Source organism: Acinonyx jubatus, chromosome A3 (genome assembly GCF_027475565.1).
Source record: "Acinonyx jubatus isolate Ajub_Pintada_27869175 chromosome A3, VMU_Ajub_asm_v1.0, whole genome shotgun sequence".
Classification (NCBI taxonomy): domain Eukaryota; kingdom Metazoa; phylum Chordata; class Mammalia; order Carnivora; family Felidae; genus Acinonyx; species Acinonyx jubatus.
In genome coordinates, this window is record NC_069388.1 from 36,266,006 (window position 1) to 36,287,320 (window position 21,315).

A 21,315-nucleotide genomic window follows, 5' to 3' on the forward strand; every position below is an offset into this window, starting at 1 on the left:
CTTTCTAAAAATTTGTTTTATTTTTATTTTGTAGGGGGTTGTCTGTGTCTGGTAGATTTGGATAACTGTTGCCTTTCCCAGATTAGGGAAGTGTTTAGCTATTATTTCTTCAAATAAATTCTTTGCCTCCTTTTCTCTCTCTTCTTCTTTTGACTCCTATAATATGAATGTTACTATATTTAATGGAGTCACTGACTTTCCTTCTTCTGTTTTCAGCTTGATTACTTTCCATTACTCTGGCTTCTAGGTTATTAATTCATTCCTCTGCTTCATCCAGCCTTCTGTTTATTCCATCAAATATGTTTCTCTTATTTCATTTATTGAGTCCTTTCTCTCTGCTGTGTTATAATCTCTGTGTTAATGGTCTCGCTGATGTACTCCACTCTCTTCTTAAGTCCAATGGGTATCCTTATGATCACTGCTTTAAATTCTCCATCAGGTATGTTACCTATATCTGTTTCACTTAAATCTCTGGCTGTGGCCGTCTCCTATTCACTTAGGACAAATTTGTCTTCTCATTTTGTCTAACTCTCTGTGACTGTTTCTGTGTGTTGGGAAAATCAGCTACATCTCCTATTCTTGAGGGGAATGGTTTTATGAGGAAGAGGTCCTGGAGTTCACTGGAGTGTGTTACCTCTTATTCCCCAGCAAGTACTTCTGGGAGTACTGTGTGAGCTCTGCTATTGTATCCTGGCTGCTTTATCCTTCAGACCAGTTGTCTGCAGAGGCTTTCTGCCTATTTTGAGAAATGTTTGGTCCCTGGCATGAATGTGGCACATTTTAACTAGGTGTGCTGTAGTCTGCTCATGAAATGAGACCTGTCACCACTGCTGCCACCAGAACTGAGGCTTTACAAAACTTCCAGACCAGGAGATGTGGTGTTGGCAAGGATTTTGGCTGGTCTTCTGGGGGAGGGTACCTGCTGCACTGGGACTGAGGCAAGCATGACTGGGAAGCATGGTGCTTCTGGAGCACGGGGATCTGGGGGAGCAGGGCTTGAATTAAGCAAGTTAGGTAGTAAGTGTTGATGCTGCACTGGTTCCTGCAGGTGGCCCTGTGCTTATGCTGAGGGGCAGAGGAGGGAAATGGTGCCTTCCATTTCCTTTGTTCTTAGGAGAGTCTCTCTATGAAGGCTGCCTCTCTGGGACATGCTTCAAGATAAGCAGCTAACACCCCACTGTGTGCCCTAGGTGCTCTTCAGATCACTGTTTCCATGCCGTATGTCCATGGGCTGTTTGCCCTGCCTTCTCTCCAAGAGCTCTGCTAGTGTCTTCCTAGTTCTTCTGGAGCCAAGCACACAGACATTTAAAAACTTCAGGCTTTAAGCCCTACTGGTTACAAGAACTCATGAAATTCAGGCCCTCTTACTTTCCAAGCCATTTGCAACAGGGATTTGTTTTTTCATTATGTTCCCCTGTGTTTTAGTTTGTCTCTCGCTACTATCCACAACCATGGCTCTCTCCCCACCGCAGTGGCCATGATTGATTTCTCTCCCAAACTGCATTTCTGCATTTCCTACCTTCTGTGATATGGCCTCTTCTCTACCTTTAGTTTGGGAGTTTGTTCTGCCTATCTTCAGATTGATTTCTGGGGTATTTATAATGATCTGATGGTTATCTAGTTGTATTTGTGGGCTGAGGTGAGCCTAGTATCCTCCTACTTTCCTGCTTTCCTCCCTCTTCAAGATGGGTTTGGTTATTATAATATTCCTGAATCATGTATTCATTAGAGACATTTTCTACGGTGAATTCAATAATGCCAATAGCCAATACCTACTTTAAGAAATCAACATTCAAATTAATTTTCCATTGTCAATATTCTTCGGATACACTCACAGAAAGCTGAAGAGAGTCCTACAATTCAGGATTTGAATGGGAGTTGTTGTGGCAGAGTTAGACATAGTAGTGGATCCCAAGATTGTTTTAATATCTGCTTTGCCCCCTAAACTGTATGTGATTTTAGACTGTCCACTGTATCTCCCTGGACTTCTGTTTCCTCAATTACAATAGAATGCAGCTGGAAAAAATTCATTCAGAAGTATGTATCGAGAATCTCCCACACAGTAAGCTATGGGATATATTTGCAAACCAGGTAGGCATGGTACCTGTCCAAAAGAAACTCATAAAACAAATATGTGTCCAGTATAGATGAGAGATAACATAAGATGGGAATGATGAGCTAAGGAGATGAGTTTTCTGAACTCATGAGCCCTGTTCATATCATATTGAATTTTCTGACAATGTGTAAACTCAATAGCATCCTCCTAATTCTGTGCTCTAGGGTTTGTGCCTATGCATAAGTAGATGCCTCTCCCTTTTTTTTTTTTCATTTTGCTTTTTCCTGCTTATCCTGAGACTTGACTTAGGAGTTACTTCACATGACCAGGTCTCTCCGGGACAGGATCTTTCCTTTGTACATCTTTAGCCCTTGTTTTTGAATTTTATCTTGGCACCATATTACGGAATCTACTTAATCATCTGCCATCCCATATATATATATAAAATTCTTAGAGTCATTAAAAAAATTTCAGTTATATTTAAAACTTCTGTATAGTGGACTCAATGCAGTGAAGGCAGTAATTATTGATGACTAATTATGTCAGTATTTTATACCTCTCAGATATAGAATTAAAATTATTCTATATTGTGGTAGTAACACTGATTTAGTTATATAAGGTAACATTCATTTACTTATATAAGCAGAAATGTCTCTGTAACAAAAATTCAAATATGATGACTTTCAGTTTGACAATCCATTTTTATTTCATTCACATAGCCTTCTCTGACCTTCCCAGGCCACTCTGACTTTGAACTCTGAGTCCTGGCTGAATCTCTTACTGTTAATTTGACCATTCTCATAGCCTGCTTTTTCTTTCCTTTTAATTTGTGTATGATCCTTACTGATGCTACTATAAGCTTCCCAAAGGAGTATAGTTTGGTGGATTGTTAAGAAATGTACAGTACTAATCCATAAAACACTAATTGGTCTGTTGGCTAGATGCAGTCAGTCAAGGAGGCAATATACCAACCTGTGGTATGTAATCAGTGAACTTTGGGAAAGAATAGACACTCTAGTTTGGTTCAATTGAGACAGCCATTTGCCAGTTACTGCTTCACTTGTTAAATATTCACATATTTGAGTGATCACAGAGAGAATGGTGAGAGCTATACCATAGAGGAGCAATGGAGCAGCCTTTTCCAACCATGATTTGCACCCATGGGATTTTAAAATATTCAGATACCCAGATCCTGTCCCTAGAGAATCTGACTTGGGAGGTCTATGAGGGCTACAGGATCACAGTGCTTAAAACTCTCTACACTTAGTAATTGAAAGAAGTTAAGGTTGTGAATCTCTGTAGTAAACTTCGGAGACATATTTTCCTCTAGAACTTTGTGATTCCCTCAAGAACTGTGAAAATGTTACTGCTTTTGAAAAGTAACCCTGAGTGCCTCAACTGTCTTAGTTGCTAGGAATATTTGTTGATTTTAAGCATGTTGGGGTGAGCTAAATAAAGGGTTTTAGTGAGCACAGAAACCACGAGTTAATTAAAATCAACTATTAAGTTGAAGCAGAAATACCAGTAGTCTGCTGACTTGTTGGCTGTTGACAGACTGGAGCACAGGGTGTTGAGTCAGATCATATCCTACATGTTGCACCAATAGGGGATAAATGAGTCAATTTTTAAAAACTGTGAAAACAGACATTTTAAATGTATTCACAAACTTTCTTAGAAGGTTTGGAAAACAAGAACACTGTGTGGTCTAGAGAAAAAGGACCTTGGACCTCCTCTGAGGGCTGTTGCTAACCACACATGTGACCTTGGGCCTATTATTTGACCTCCTGAGGTCAGTTTTCTTATCTGTAAAATGCGTGGGCTATGTTAGTTATTCTCCAAGTCTCCTCCCAACTTAAAGACCTATAATTTAATGTTATCCTTGCTTCCCCCCGACCCAATTACTCTGTTGTCCTATTTTTCCCTGAATCCTATGAATCAATCATTTATGTTGGTTCACCAGTGTTTCTTAGTGTAAACTAAAACAGGAATCTAGTTAACTCATTTTTTGTTTAACCACTTGGCATTTGATTATTGATATTTATGAAAGAGAAGTCTGAATGACCCAAAATAACAGAACATTCAGTTCATTTGACACATACTTTTAATTTTTGTGAAGAATAACACACACACAGGTGTAAAAGTTGTACCTATGCAGTTTGGTGATTTTTTCCAACGTGAACACACCTATGTAACCAGCACTCACAACAATAAACAGAACATTATTGGTGCCCAAGTGCTACCCTGTCATGCTCCCAGTTCCTATCTCCCATTCCCTTAAGAGTAAACCACTATCCAGAAGTGTAAAACTACCGATTAGTTTGTTCCTACTTTACTGTTTATTTATATCTGTCTCCTTTTGATCAACATTGTTTTGAAATTCATTCAGACAGTAAGATACATATGGACACTGTTCATACCCACTCTGTAGGGTAAACCGTTGTATGCAAATATAACAGTTTAATGTTGATTAGCGTTTGGATAGTTTCCAGTCTGGGGGTCTTACAAATAATGCTGCTCTGACATAAGTCTTTTGATAACATATTCCTAGAGCTGAATTGTTGGGTTGTTTTATATAACACACTTCTCTGAATGTTTCGTATGTAAATGGCCTATTATTTGGTGCTGGGGTCTCAAATACATTCTCACCCTCAAGGGGCCAAACCATTGCTTCTTGGATTAGAAATGCAGTAAGTACCCATGTATGTATATTTTAGCTACAGATAAACTTCCTGTTTTAGCCTGCTAAGGGTAATGTTGAAGCACATTTCTGTTCATTGAACAAAAACCCATAGTGGCAGAGGCAGAGACATCCTATTATACAACATAGTAACAACAGGCGCTACAGTGTCACAATGAGTTTGAAGAATGCCCTTTTAAAAGAAAAAAAAACAAAAACAGGAAAGAAAAACATGTTCTAATAATCCGTGTGTATTCATTTAAAGTCATCTGGGGAGTATTAGGCACAGTGGGACTGTGCTTTGTTTTGCTTTGTTTTTAGTTTGATGGAGGGCTCAGGCAATGCACTTAGGACCTGGGACAAGGGCCTCCCACATATCAGTCCCTTAAATTGATCCTGAGATTTGGTATTTAAAAGTTTTATGGTTCTTTTCTTCCAAGCCTTCCTGCAGGATCCATTTTTAGGCATCTCAGAAAGTCACCTGCTCATTATTTCCACTGTGTGTGGGTGGAGTAGTTTGGCCCAAAAAACAGTTCCGATGTCTTTGTGCTACTATTATTGGAAATTTGTTTCTGCCAGAGGTCACGTCCACCTTATCAGTCGGTAGCCTGCTAGACCTTGAATGGATGGGGTCATTTTAGGCAGTGCATTCTGCTTAGGTTAATGGCAGATTATGAGAAAGTCTGCAGCTGACTAAGTAGTTACTTCAAAAAGGTGGAAAGTCATTCATCTTCTGTAGAGAGCCAACAGGGGTCTGAAAAGGACTAAGTGAGCCATAAGGCCTTTCCCAGTGGGCTTATGAAGAAGGATTTCTCCTATCATACACGTGGGATCTTGGATCAGGTTCCTAAGCAGAGCCTGAGAAGGGATTTGGTTGCATGTGATTTACTGAAGGTGTGCCTTTAATGAGCAGTGGGTCAGAGAAGCAGGGTATGCCATCTTACCCTGATCCTATCATCTTGCCTGATCCTATGGGGGCCCTGGAATATGAGATGCACTACCTAGAGGCTTGGGGGTCCAGCATTTTGTACCCCCTTCTCATTCATGTCAATCATCTATTGCAGGAAGTCATTGTGAGAAGCAATGAGCAATCTCCCAGGCCAAGGAGGCTCCCACTCAGCCAAAGGTACTACTTCAGAGAAGGGGGCAGTGGAGAGCAAGTAGTAACCAGCAATAGCTAGGGAATTAATACCCCAGTCAGTAATACAGACCCAGGTGAGTACACCAATAGTATTCACTACACACAAATTGTGATTCCTAGAGATTTGCCACAGAGGGGTGGGAGTAGAGGGATCATTTATTTCTAAACTCCTAAGCTGTATCTTGGCCATACAAGAAATAACAGAGGATACTTTATGATGGTATCTTCTGCTTAGCAATAGGTATCTGGGCCAATTTTCATCAGACTTGTTTCTGAAACAACCTGTCCCCACTCAATCCCTCACTCTAGGCTCTTTTCCTGACTCTTAATACCTCTTACCACTCATATCCAGCTGTAAAGCCACTATGTACTCCACAGTCTGGCAAAATATCCCATTTCCTCCCCAAAGTACAAAATATATCTGTCATCTTCAGCCTAATTTATCCTCTTCTTTCATGGCAGTTAATTCCTGTCACAGTCCAACATTTAATTACTGGTGGTGTTTGCTTTCAAGATCTATTGTTCTATCTTCATAAATAGGCTGTGAGTTTGTCTCAGGTTGGGATTCCCCAAAGGCAGAACCTCAGATGAGGGTTTGAGTATTAAGGATGTGATTCCAGGGAGCACTGACAAAGGAATGAAGAAGTGAGATAGGGACTAGTAGGCAGGAAGTTTGAGGCACATTACTGAGGTGAACCACTGCCAGCAACTGGAACGTGATTCCACTGAGGACCTCTGGGAGAATCTGCAGAGCACACATCAGAATTGTTCCACCCTAGGGGTGAGGAAATGGGACATTTATCCTCCAACTTTTGTCAATCATTGAGGGGTGCCTGGTGTGAAGCAGCTAACTCCCTGGTACTTCTGGGAATGTAAAGACCAAGTATGTTCTGTCTACCAGAGAGTGCTCTCCAGCCAAAAGAGGTAGCTGATTACAGTCAGAGGCCTTCAGATAATATGTCAGCTGTGAGTGCCAAGGAGATATGGGTGGGACACTGACCCACCTCAGCTTCTGATAAGAATCATATATGTATCCAAATCCACCATTCCAGTTTACAGGGGACATGCAGTAACATCTTTATAGGTTTGACTGATCTGTTGTTTGCTAATGACTAAGAAGTGGTGTAAATGGGGTTGTTAAACACATATTTATATTAGAGGTCTTATAAAATCTGAGAGCCTAACACAATAAGTCATCAGGTATTCCTAAAACTAAATTTTATCAAGATTTAATGCCACTGTATTTGTGCTATACTAACTGATAAAAGTTGTGGATACCAGGTGCTATGAAGAAGTTTCCCAAATTTGATGGGTCTGTGTTTTGTTTTGTTTATTGGAAAGAGGTCTATTAGAATTCAATACAGCTTAGACCACCCACCACAAAGGCAGATTCCTAAGTTTAACCTTTAGCTGCCATGTCATAAACTCCCAGTTCTCATATTCTTTCTTTATGACACTTAATGCAATCTTCTGTCTATAATGTTTGCCACTTTCCTGTAAAGTTAGGTTGGCTCTAAGAGAAGATGTAATGCAGGGCTTCTATCCTCTATGTATCACGATCAAGTGTCCCTATTTTATAATAGGAAATCTCACAGTTCAAGTTCAGTATGCAACCTTGCCTCTTGAATACTATATTGCTCACTCCTTCATGCATTCAACAAATGTGTTTCAAGTGCTTGCTGTATGACAGGCAGCTCCAGATGCCTGAGTTACATCATTGAATAAGCAACTCTCTGCCTTCAGTGGGCTTCCACTCTAGGTAGGGAAATGATGACATCCAATAAAGAAAATAAGTGAAAAACTAATATAATACATTAGAAGGTATTGTACTATCAAAAAAGAAAAAAATTAGGGCTGGACAAGGCCGGGTAAAGAATGTAAAGGGAAGAAAGCTAGGATGAGTGATAATCTTAAATAGGATGGTCATTCTAAGGGAACTTTAAGAGGGTAATACCTTTAAAAAGTGAAGGAAAGGGGTGCATGGGTGGCTCAGTCAGTTAAGCGTCCGACTTCGGCTCAGGTCATGATCTCACGGTTTGTGAGTTCAAGCCCCAAGTTGGGCTCTGTGCTGTCAGCTCAGAGCCTGCTTCGGATTCTGTGCCTCCTTCTCTCTCTGTCTCTCAAAAATAAATAAATGTAAAAAAAAATTTTTTTTAAGTGAGGGAAAGAAGTTTTTCCATCTTCCCTCCCCCCCACCATCAGTTGCATGCTACATTATTCCCTTTTCTTTGTGATATCTCATCCATTTTCTGAGACTCCTAGTTCCTGAAATTAACCACCAAATTTCCCTGCTCCTGAGTTCTCTAAATCTATTTAAACCTATTGTTACCCATTTCCTTTCACATGTCATAATTCTGACTCTCATGGCTTTCTTTTGGCTTTTTCTAACACAAATATCACTTTGCCCTTCACAAAAGCAAAGCCAAGCCCTAAAGTCAATCTTATTACTACTTTTGAAGTACTTAATGTATTGCTGCTTTGAACCTTGTTTTCTTTCCTTTAAGTTGCTTGGACTATCTCCTTTGAGGAGAATTTCTCTTTTTTCTCACAAAAAAGAAAAACACTCATAGTGGTAAGATACAGTTTATACATTTCATGTTCTGTTGTTGTTTTTGCTCATTCTATGTGCTTTGATGCACACAGGACTGAGTGACCAAATAAATGCCACCTAGGACTCTTTCCCATCTAAATTACTGCTCTTTCAAGGAACATTTCTAAAATATGGCCTCAGCTTGTTACCCTGCTTTTTAAAAAAAGTCTCTAAAGAGTGTAAGCAATGTAAAGATTGCATTTCTCTAGAATATCCCAAATGGAATGCCTTTTCTCACCTAATCATGCTCTTTTAGCCTGTGATAAGATGCTGCGGACATTGAGTTTGTTCTTTTGGGATCTCTACCCAGGTGTTGTTCTAGTCTGTTTTGTATTTATCCTGTTCTGTCTTTGAGAGATATGCTGTACATTTATAGATAATAAGGAATTCATTATTCAACAACCAAACATGATGAAATCTCTCTCAATCTATATCAAGGTATTTTGTTTTCAACAATCAACTGAAATCTACTTTTGCTTCCTGATTTCCAGACATATTTTGGAACAGGAACAAGTTTTATTGCATTTCCAATTCATTGGAGCTTTGGTTTTATGACTCAAGTTAAATATAAATTATTTCCTCTAAGACCCAAAAGAAATTTGTGTCATGGATCTTTTTTGTAAAGAATGCATTTAAACCAGATCTGGGCAAATCAAATCCTATATAAAATGTACAAGAATGGTTCAACAAAAGGGAAATTTATCCTGTCTACAAATAATTATTTTACAAATTAATATTCAAATTTCTGTCTGGATGAGTTTTAAAAATTGTTCTTTTTATCTCCAGTTAGGTTGCCTGAGACTGAGCTGAAACCACCAGTAAACATTTATCCATTTTTGACATACTTATGAGCCATACGTTTAATTTACACAACAAATTAACCGAAAATGTATACTTCTGACATATTTCCCCTGTCCTTTGATTGTCCAGGGGATGTTATGGTGTGGTCTGGTGGGTGTCTGTACTTTGCTAGTATGTAGGAGTGGTGGTTGGCCACTGAGGTGACCCAAACCACATGAGGATGGTACATTAATGCAAACCCCTCTAACGAGACATATTCATTTGGCAGGATGCTGACTCCAACTTGGACGCTGTGAAACAGTGGATACACTAGCTTAATTTGCTTGGGCTGACACTCCCCTTGGGATTTCTAGCACAGTTGGAAGGATCAACAAGACAAACAATACAGCTTTTCTGTTGTCATTTGGCCTTGAAATTAGGAAACACTTTTTCTTCTTTACATCTAGAACCACCTCCTATATTCCATAAAGTTTTTTCCTATTACCTATCCTACTCCAAACAACAAAATCTGGAGGAAACAAGAAAGGCCTAAATTTCATTTTAAATCACCTGATGCTGACATTTTTTATATAAAAATTGGTAATCTGTTTTTTTGTCTTTATGTTTTGGAAGCCTAGACTCATCAAGTGCCATTAGTTGAGGTATAGTTACATTTTTATTTACTACTAACAGATGTGGAGTAGAGAAGGACCTGTGACAACAAGGAAGATTTGCTTAAGTCAGAGGAGCTCCTAGTATTTTGAGTATGGAAGTGCTCCATATCTGAGCCTCAAAAGTTTATAATGCTAGAATTATCGGAACTTGTTTGGCTACATGGAAGAAATTATGAGTCCAAACCAAGGCAGAGAAATGTGAACCTTTAAGATTGTAGCAATGATTACTATTCCATCAGAACCATCTCAGTATGTATGGATGCATATGCTCTGTTTCCTGAGCACTTCTATTTTAGTAGCTTTTGGTAACTTTAAGAAGATAATATGTTAGTATTCCCCTATGAGTTTCTCCCACTGGCTAACTGGTCATAAAAAATAAAAAAAAAAATTCTTCCAGGGCTTGTCTTTCTTCATCTGTGAAATGGGAATAACATAACTTAATCTGGACTCTAAAACAATGATTAAAACAAACTAAGCAAGTTATTGTACAAAGAATCTCTATCCAGTATAAAGTATTTTTATTAGCAGGGCTATGTTGAGGGTGAATAAAGGCATCATGAGGCCGAGAAATCTTAAGTTCTTGGTTCAAATCCCAGATCCATTGCAGCAAACTCACCCTGGAGACTGTCTATGTGCAGGTAATACCTGAACTTGTGAGCAGTGACAGGATCAGCAGGCATCATGGCCTATGCAGCCCTAAAGTAACCAGAATGACCTGGAGCCTGTTTTCTGCCACTTGGTAATAAAGCTTGAACACCTGATAACTTTATCTTCGTACATAAAAAAATGCCAAAAAGCTGTAAGGCAGTTCTCACAAATCCGTTTACAAGGAGTTATTTTTATCCAAACAATAGTCATTTTGAGATATTTCATTGGCTGGTGGCTAAAATCACATTCTCACTTTACAAGCAAAGAACTGAGAAACTGTTAATATTATTTAGAATTATTGGGGCACCTGGGTGGCTCAGTTGGTTAAGTGTCTGACTTTGGCTCAGGTCATGATCTCACAGTTTAGGAGTTGGAGCCCCGTGATGGGCTGTGTGTGGACAGCTCAGAGCCTGGAGCCTGCTTCAGACTGTCTCACGCTCTCTCTGTTCCTTTCCTGCTCATGCTCTCTCTCTCTCAGAAATAAACACATTTTAAAAAATTAAAATATTTAGAACTATTGAAATTCTTAGAGACTGTCCTAGTCAACCAACATTTCACAGGGGAGGGTACTAAGACCAAGAAGATTGTTTATTCTTTCACTGTCTATCTCACTCAGAACCCTCAGTGATGCCTGTTTTTGTTTTACTTTACTCTTTCTTTTCCCTTTCTTGCTCTGCATTTCCCTCATCATTCTCCACTTCTGTATCCAAAGGGAGACACATTTGAAAAAGTGTAAGTTACCCACTTACATCAATGGACAGATCATCCAAATAGAGTCAATAAGGAAACTGTGGCTTTGAATGACACACTGGAGCAGATGGACTTAACAGATATATTCACAACATTTTATTCTGAAACAGCAGAATACATATTCTTTTCAAGTGCACATGGAACATTCTCCAGAATAGACCACGTATTAGGCCATAAAACAAGTCTCAACTGGTTAAAAAAGACTGGGGTCATGCTATACATCTTTTCTGACCACAACACTGAAATTAGAAATCAAGCACAAGAAAACAACTTGAAAGAGTACAAATACAAGGAGGTTAAATAACATGCTACTAAACAATGAAAGGGTCAACCAAGAAATTAAAGAACAAATCAAAAATTACAGGGAAACAAATGAAAACACAGTGGTCTAAAACCCTTGGGATGCAACAAAAGCCATTCTAAGAGGGAAGTTTATAGCAATACAGGCCCACCTCAAAAGCAAGAAAAATCTCAAGTGAACAACCAAATGTTGTGTGTAAAGAAGCTTAGAAAAAGAACAACAGACAAAACCCCAAACCAGAAGAAGGAAAGAAATAATAAAGATGAGAGCAGAAAGAAATGATAAACTTAGAAAAATCCAATATAACAGATCTGTGAGACCAGGAGCTGTTTCTTTGAAAAGATCAAAAATGATAAACCTTTAATCAGACTCATGAAAAAGAGAAAGAGAGAAAGGACTCAAACAAAATCACAAATGAAAGAGGAGAAAAAATAACACCACCACAAAAATACAGTTGTAATAGATTATGAAAAAATGTATGCCAACAAATTGGACAACCTAGAAGAAATGGATAAATCCACCGAAACATATAACCTACCAAAACTGAAACAGGAAGAAATAGAAAATTGGAGCAATACTGATTACCAGCAAAGAAATGGAATCAAGAATAAAAAAACTCCCAAAAGTCCAGGGCCAGATGACTTCTCAGGTGAAGTCTACCAAACACTTAAAGAAGAGTGAATATCTATTCTCAAATTATTCTAAAAAATTGAAGAGGAAGGAAAACTTCCAAATTCTATGAGGCCAGTATTATCCTGATACCAAAGCCAGAGAAACACACCACATATACACAAAACAACTATAGGCCAATATCTCTGATGAACATACATGCAAAAATCCTCAACAAAATACAAACAAACCGATTCCAGTGATCCATTAAAAAAAATCATTCACCACAATCAAGTGGCATTTCTTCCTGAATTGCTAAGGTAGTTCAGTATTTGCAAAACAATCAACATGATACATCATATCAATAGGAAAAAGGATAAGAATCCTATGATTATTTCAACAGATGCAGAAAAAGTATTTGATAAAGCATCTATTCATGATGAAAACCCTCTGCAGAGTAGGTCTAGAGGGAACATACCTAAACATAACAAAGGCCTATGTGAAAAACCCACAGCAAACATCATACACAATAGGGAAAAACAAAGTTTTCCCCCAAAAGTCAGGAACAAGATAAGGATGTCCGCTTTCACCACTTTTATTCAACATAGTACCAGAAATCCAAGCCATGGCAATCAGACAACAAAAAGAAATAAAAAGGCATCTAAATGAGTAAGAAAGAAGTAAAACTTTCACTATTTGCAGATGATATGATACCGTATATAGAAAACCCTAAAGACTCCACCAAAAAACTACTAGAACTGATAAATGAATGCACTAATAATGAAGCAGCAGAAAGAGAAATTAAGAAAACAATCTCATTTTCTTTTTTTAAATGTTTATTTTTGAGGGACAGAGACAGAATGAGAGTAGGTTAGAGGCAGAGACAGAGGGAGACACAGAACCCAAAACAGGCTCCAGGCTCCGAGCTATCAGCACACAGCCCAACAAGGGGCTCAAACTCACGAGCTGTGAGATCATGACCTGAGCCAGTCAGTCACTCAACCGACTGAACCACCCAGGCACCCCAACAATCTCATTTTCAATTGCACGAAAAATGACAAGATAACTAGGAATAAACCTAACCAGGAGGTAAAAGACTTGTACTCTGAACACTATAAGACACTGATGAAAGAGGCTGAAGATACAGTCAGAGTGGCTAAAATTAGCAACTCAGGAAACAACAGATGCTGGTGAGGATGTGGAGAAATGGGAACCCTCTTGCACTGTTGGTGGAAATGCAAACTGGTGCAGCTGCTCTGGAAAACTTTGGGGAGGTTCCTCACCTCAAAAAATTAAAAATAGAACTACCCTATGACCCAGCAATAGAACTACTAGGAATTTATCCAAAGGATAAAGGAGTGCTGATTCATAGGGGCACATGTACCCCAATGTTTATAGCAGCACTTTCAACAATAGGCTAATGTACATCAACTGATTAATGGATAAAGAAGATGTGGTTCATATATACAGTGGAATACTACTTGGAATTGAGAAATAATGAAATCATGCCATTTGCAGCAATGTGGATGGAACTGGAAGGTATTATGCTGAGTGAAATAAGTCAGTCAGAGAAAGACAGATATCATATGTTTTCACTCATATATGGATCTTGAGAAACTTAACAGAAGACCATGGAGAAAGGGGAGGGGAAAAATAGCTACAAACAGAGAGGGAGGTAAGCAAACCATAAGAGACTCTTAAATACAGAGAACAAATTAAGGGGTGATGGGGGGGTGAGGGGAAAATGGGTGATGGGCATTGAGGAGGGCATTTGTTGGGATGAGCACTGGGTGTTGTATGTAAGCGATGAACCACGGGAATCTACCCCAAAAACCTAAAGCACACTTTGGATACTGTATGTTAGCCAATTTAACAATAAATTATATTTTTAAAAAGAGGTTGAAGATAACACAAAGAAATGAAAAGACATTCCATGCTTACGGATTGAAAGAACAAATATCGTTAAAATGTCCACACTACCCAAAGCAATCTACAGATTTAATGTAATCCCTGTTGAAATACCACTAGCATCTTTCACAGAACTAAAAAAGTCTTAAAATGTGTATGGAACCACAAAAGACCTCGAGTAGCCAAAGTAATCTTGAAAAAGAAAAGCAAAGCTGAGGTATCACAATTCCAGATTCCAAGTTATATTACAAAGCTTAGTAACCAAAACAGTATGGTACTGACACAAAAACAGACACATAGATCAATAGAACAGAATAGAAAACCCAGAAACAAACCCACAATTATATGGTCAATTAATCTTTGACAGAGCAGGAAAGAATATCCAATGGGAAAAATACAGTCTCTTTAACAAATGGTGTTGGGAAAACTGAAAGTTACATGCAAAAAATGAAACTGGTCCACTTTCTTATACCATACGTAAAAATAAACTCAAAATGAATTAAATACCTAAGTGTGAGACCTGAAACCATAAAAAATCCTAGCAGACAGCACAGGCAGTAATTTTTCTGACATTGGCCATAGCAATGTATATGTCTCCTGAGGCAAGGGAAATAAAAGCAAAAATAAACTATTGGAACTATATCAAAATAAAAACCTTCTGCACAGCAAAAGAAACAATCAACAAAACTGAAAGATAACCTACTGAATGGGATAAGATATTTCCAAGTGACATATCCAGTAAAGGGTTAGTATCCAAAATGTATAAAATACTGATAAAAATGAACACCCCAAACACAAATAATCCAACTAAAAAATGGGCAGAAGACATGAGCAGATATTTTTCCAAAGAAGATTTACATTTGGCCAACAGACCCATGAAAAGATGCTCAGCATCACTCATCATCAGGGAGATGCAGATCAAAATTACAATGAAATATGGCCTCACACCTGTCAGAATAGCTAAAATCAAAACCACAAGCAGCACAACAGTATGGAGGTTCCTCAAAAAATTATAGATAAGACTACTCTATGATCCAGTAATCACATTACTAGGTATTTACCCCCAAGATAGAGAAACACTAACTTAAAGGGGTATCTGCACCCCTATGTTTATTGCAGCATTATTTACAAAATATGGAAGCAGCCCAAGTGTCCATTGATAGTTGAATGGATAAAGAAGATGTGGTATATTTACAATGGGATATTATTCAGCCATAAAAAGAATGAAATTTTGTCATTTGCAACAACACAGATGGAGATAGAAAGGATATTGCTAAGTGAAATAAGTCAGAGTAAGACAAATGCAATGTAATTTTACTCACACATAGAATTAAAGAAACAAAACAAAAGAGCAAAGGGAAAAAAAGCCAAACCAAGAAACAGTCTTGACTCTAGAGTGCTGATGGTTACCAGAGGGAAATAGAGAAAGTACCCAAATAAGCAGTATAAATCCAAGATGCTAAATTATGCCCCTATTCAAATTACAATATTGGTATTTAAGTTCTTTTTCTCTTCAAAAATATGTTTTTGACAATAGTTTGTAATGACAGCAGAGTCTCTTATGTGTCAGAGACCATACCGTAAAAAACCAGAGAAAGTGACACTCAATTTAGGATATCTTTCAATGTAATTGTCCCAGTGCCAACCTGGTAGATTTAAGCTAAGTTACTTTGGAAAGTAGTCCCAGGCATGACTATAGTCAGGAAATCATTCTACAATTTGTAAATATTGCTGTAAGGCAAAATGTGGAAGTGGGAATAAATTGAATTTAAAGACACAAACAATCATGCCTTGTGTGTGTGTATAAGGGAGGGAGACAGAATGAGAGAGAGAGAGAGAGAGAGAGAGAGAGAGAGAGAGAGAGAGAGAGAGAAACCTTGCTCTGATCCACAGAGCACACAAGAGGAAGTCTTCTGAATTTCAGAATAGACCAGAGGCAGAATGAAATCTAAATCTGGCAAGCTACTTTCTACACTGTCTCCATCTGATGAGTTTGCAAATCTCCAGTGGAAAAAAATCCCTCTATGATTCCATTCATATAGCTTTAGGGCATCATGTCTATAAGCACTGTAATTGTTTGACCTCCATGAACAAAGGGGTGGTTTTAATTCTTTGCAAAGCTGTAGTTTGTGCAGCTGTGGACACTCCTTCAATATTTTGGGAGAAGGTACTGAACATATTTAAAATAACACAAGATTCTTATTCACTTTCTCAGTCAGCCAAAGTTGGTGGTTTCCTAAATGCTATATGAAACCACATGAGATTTCTCCTGGTGGTCTAAAAACTGGTGTTCCTTCAAATATGATACTTTCTACATATTCAATTATTCTGTATTTTGGAGGCAGAAAGTTAAATTCATAAAAAATAATTTTACTTTGTTTAAAATGAGAAATTCATAATTTTTACATAAGCAACTGAATAAGAGGCATATAAATCCATATTCATTTAGAAAACAAATTACTAATTGTAGGTGAACAGCATTTTGTTACATGTCATTCAGTTTTAGAATTTCTGCTCACTTTATTTATATTCCTGGTGAAGCTCAGACACCTGAGATTACACCATGAAACCTACACTTAAATGAGGCAAAAACATTTAACATAGCTAGGGAATTCAAACAAGAGGTGCTTTAAAAATTTCTGCTGAGGCTATTCCCTACTTTGGGGTATAAGGAAAATTTGACATTTCACCAGTTATGGCAGAAGGACTCTAAAGTGGAAATCCAAGTAAACTGGTACCATAGCTCTAGTCCATCACTGTGATAATTTTATACCTATTCATGGATTGGTAATCAGGACAGCCAGTAGCTCCCTGCCCTTTAACCTGGTTTGGTGTTTTTATAAAACAGACAAACATAATAAGGCTTGGCTCTTGCCTATCAAGTCCTTTTTTCCATTGTTCTTTATCCTAGGAAGAGTAGCTGGCTTCAAAGATTTAATTTTTCCAGATCTCTCTAGCTGATACTTTCAGTCCTCCTCCTGCATCCTTGGCCCTTACATCTCAGTATACATGCTGGAATCCCAAATTACAGAGACTGCACCTTGGCCAGAGGACTTGCTCTGAAGCTTGATTTGCCTGTGCAAGAGGGAAACTGGAAGTACTTGGGAATGAGTATTCCCCTGGAGCAGCCTTCAAACAATGACTGATGGGAGTTAGTGTTCAATATGCCAGCTCCTGCTACCTTTGAGGAAGCTAATCCTGAAGCACGTGTTCTACACTGTCTCCCAGAGTTCTCCAGTTAGAACTGAGCCCCAGTTGTCCACAATCACTTGCTTGATAAAGCATCCTTATTGGCTGCCTTGCATTGCTAGTCTCACTGCTCCTCACTCCTCTATCAGTGCTTCCTGAAATCTCCTCTGGTACAATTTACTTTTAAATCTTTGTCTCAGAGCCCTCTTCTGGGGGAGTTCTGGAGAATTTTTAATAGAAACAGCTTCGACCTGACTTCCCTCCAACCCCCCAAATAACTAAGTCACCTCCTATCTCCTGTTATTGAAGGTCTAAATCTCTACTTTGGGGCATATTTTCTAGGCTTTTGTTTGGGGCATACCATTACTTTGGAAAATCTGCCAGAAAACAAAATATACATAGAACATCTTCCAGCATGTGTGTGTGTGTGTGTGTGTGTGTGTGTGTGTGTGTGTGTGTGTGTAATTACACTCACCTGAACTTCGTTGTGCTTAATGAGCACTTGCTTCATACTGAAGCTCTGGTCAGCAGCCAGCTGAAGCCTGGCTCATATAGTCCTTAGAGCTGTGCAGTTCAGCCGGTCTGAAAAATGAAGTTCAGTCTTGAAATTAAAATGTTGCAAGGATAATTTCTGACATTAAGCTTTTCAGATAATTGGCCTGCATAGAATAAAAAGAACATTCATCTTCTATCTTTCCTTTTACTCTAATCAATGTAAGGACTTAAGCAAATTAAGTTTAATGCAGTTTACAGAGGCCCAAGTCAGTGTTCACCAAATAAAAATCACTTGTGAAACTTTCTTAAAATATTTTTTTTTTCTAAATTCCATCTTGAGTCTACAGAATCAGAACTTCTGGAATTGAGGAATTTACCTTTTACAATCCCCCTCTAAAATAATGTGTATAAGCTCTCAAACATTGGCTTGGTGCTGGATAAGTTTTGTGTTTTGTTTTTGTTTTTTTCACTTTTCCTTTCTTCTAATCTCATAGTTAAGTTGAATCAGATTGCCCCATTCTTTTGACAATCTAAAGGAAACATATTTTCATGTACACCCTGAAGAACAGTATTTACTTAAGCCTAGGCTTAACACAAAATAATAAACTTAATAATATGTCCAAATTCCTATAATAAAAATGAAACAATAAATGCATAGAAATATGAGGAAGAAATTACACCCATTAAATGCATCTAGCCTGATGAGTGATAGGATGGCTGCCTATTCAAGCTGGAAATTTTACACATGATCGAGGCTTTATTTAGTCTAATGGAATGTGCTTCCTGAATTTGGCTGTGACTAAGCCAGAGCACAATAGCAAGTATTATGTGATTGGCCTGAGCTCATTCCCATCTCTAAGTCACTGTGATTCAGTCTTGACTGCCTCTTTCTCTCAGGTAGCCCATAACCCTGCTGTTCCTCTCGGGTTCAAAAATTTATTCAGGATATTATAGAAACAGACTTGTCAGCCTTTATGCAACATGGGTTCATCTTTGTAGTCTTTTCTCTTAAAACTTCAGAAATCATTGTGAAGGTTTAGCCTCGTTCTACAGTGCAAGAAAGACAAGCTCAGTGATCTGTGGAAACAAAATTCACAGCAAATGTTACCAGTGGCCAAGATTTATGAGCCTGTCTCACTGCTAGATAATCACATGGGTGGACTAGTGCCATACTTATTGCACCAGCCAAGTAGAGATAACCCGAAAATAGTTTTTTTGGGAGAATTTAATATTTGAAATTTCCAAGAACGATATTATTCTTAGAAGTTTGAGAACACTGATACATATCCTTACATTTGTCTTTAAATTAAGAGAGGTAGGGGTGTACCAAACTCCTATTTGGAATTTGTGGCTTCTGAACATTCTTAATCCAAACTTTTCCTTTTCTCATATGTTTCTTAGCCACTGAGCATAAACCCATAAATGATAGCATCAGATGTTCATAATGTCCATATAACCCAGAAAAATTTTGTTATTCCATAGTCACCTTGGGTTGTCCATGCAAGCGTCCATGCTGATACTTACATCTCAAACTGTTTTGACAGTCTGAATTGAGCACATGGGAGACCTTGATTTTAGGGGATATGTACTCCAGTCCCAAACAATCTCTCAAGGGTGATACATTTTTCATGTAGGTGTTTAAAGTTATGATTGGCCAGAGGTGTTGAGAAGTGGCCATCTACTGTAGCCCTTCAAGCTTCCCAGGAAAGTGGCAAACTTCCTTGCTTTTGTAACATTCTCAAGCTCAGGTCAGGTCTTGCCTTTCTAAGACCTCTCTTTATGTACTGTGTCTGTGTGCTGTCACCACACAGTAAGGAGATATTTGACCCTTATCATCAATCAAAGAAAATCCCATGTTTCTCTTGTCATTTTCTTCAGAGATTCAGTGTTTACTCATTCTGGACCACTGGCCTATGAATTCTAGGAAGTGTGCAGTTATCAGATAGTAATCTAGAATTCATACTGACCAGAAAAGACATCGTTTATTACAACTTAAACCACATCTCAAGTTTCCCCTCCTCTAGAGTCTAGAGTGAAGGCACGATATCGTCAGGCAATATCCCTGATAGAAACATTAGATGCTCATTCTGGATCTCCAGCAATATAATCCCAAGCACGTCAGCCTTGCTGACAGCATTTTTTGCATTCTTTACATTACGGAACTTATATGGTTAGTCCAGGCTGACTTCCATCTATTTCCTACTTGTGGTCCTGGACCTTTTCCACTTCATTGCCACATTACTAAGTTAAGGGTAAGAGAAGGAAGACTCCTTCCTCTAGTATGGCAGTGTTATCATATTGATCAGGTCCCTGACAGATTTGATGACTTAATTTCATTTAAATTCTTTTAGTATAGCCACTCACATTTGACTCATGTTTCCATTTCTTAGGGTCACTCGTTGTGAATGTAGGTTAGGTTCTCTTAGAGATAGTTCTAGAGATTATATAAGTAAAAATATACAGTTGAACACATCAAATATTTCCTTACTGCTTAAAATCCTTGGACTAAGCTCAGTTCCTCCTGAATCTAGAATATAAGTTCTAGGGCAGCAAAAATGGGGAAGGATACCAACTGACTGAAAAAACCCACGCACCAAGCAACCAATTTGCTGAAAGCCAACTTGCCTGCCATATGCATATGCACATTGATCATTTGAGAAATCTTGGGCTCTTAAGGTGAGAAGTTATTTTTGTTTTATCTAGTATCATCTGTGAATTGCTACCAAATCTAGGTAATTTCATTGTACTTTATTTTTTACAAAGTATAATAGTAATATTTATTACTTATTATATCATTATTCATATCATCACTTTTTTTTACTAATTTGCCATTGTGATGTGATCTGTATATCCTAAAAAATAAAGAGAAAATACATACATACATACATATATACATACATGCATACAAGAAATGGTAAGGAAAAGTCAGTGTTCCAAAGTGAAGAATAGGATACTATAGAATAACACATCACATACCACACACACACATCATTTTAAATCCAAGTCACTGACTTTCTACATATTTTTAATAGACACAGTTGAATGCAGATTTGGTATGATACATTTTGGATTTATCACCTCTTATTTACTATTTTATATGCAGATGGAAGGTTGTATCAGTCAGCATTGCTGAGGTAACAAATACTCCCCATAATTCAGTGGCTTACAATCATAGACATTTTTATGCCTTGCTCGTATTTTATGTCAGCTGATTTGATATTGCTCTTCTCTGTCTTCTCACTCTGGAACCAAGGCTGAAGGAGAAGACCTTTTCAGCTGTGCCATGCTCAGAGAAAGTAAAGAGAATTAAAGCCAACCTTATAGCCTAATACTTCTGTTTATACATTATGAAATTTTACATTCCATTGAAGAAAGCAAGTCATATAACTAGGTCCCACATCAAGAAGTCAGGAAAGTGTATTTAGCTTTGGAAGAAACTGCCAAAGTTGTATCACTTTGCATCACATCACCAATGAATGAGAGTTCTGTTCGCTTCA

At 38.1% G+C, this 21,315-nt stretch overlaps 1 long non-coding RNA gene across 1 annotated transcript in view; it reads left to right on the top strand.

Moving 5' to 3' along the window:
* The first annotated feature begins 705 nt into the window (after positions 1-705).
* LOC128311158 (uncharacterized) overlaps positions 706-21,315 on the top strand; it is a 136,734-nt gene continuing 116,124 nt past the window's right edge. The window contains exons 1-2 of the long non-coding RNA XR_008289216.1: positions 706-5,139; positions 5,798-5,859. This is a non-coding gene — a long non-coding RNA (uncharacterized LOC128311158). The remainder of the gene's footprint in view (positions 5,140-5,797; positions 5,860-21,315) is intronic.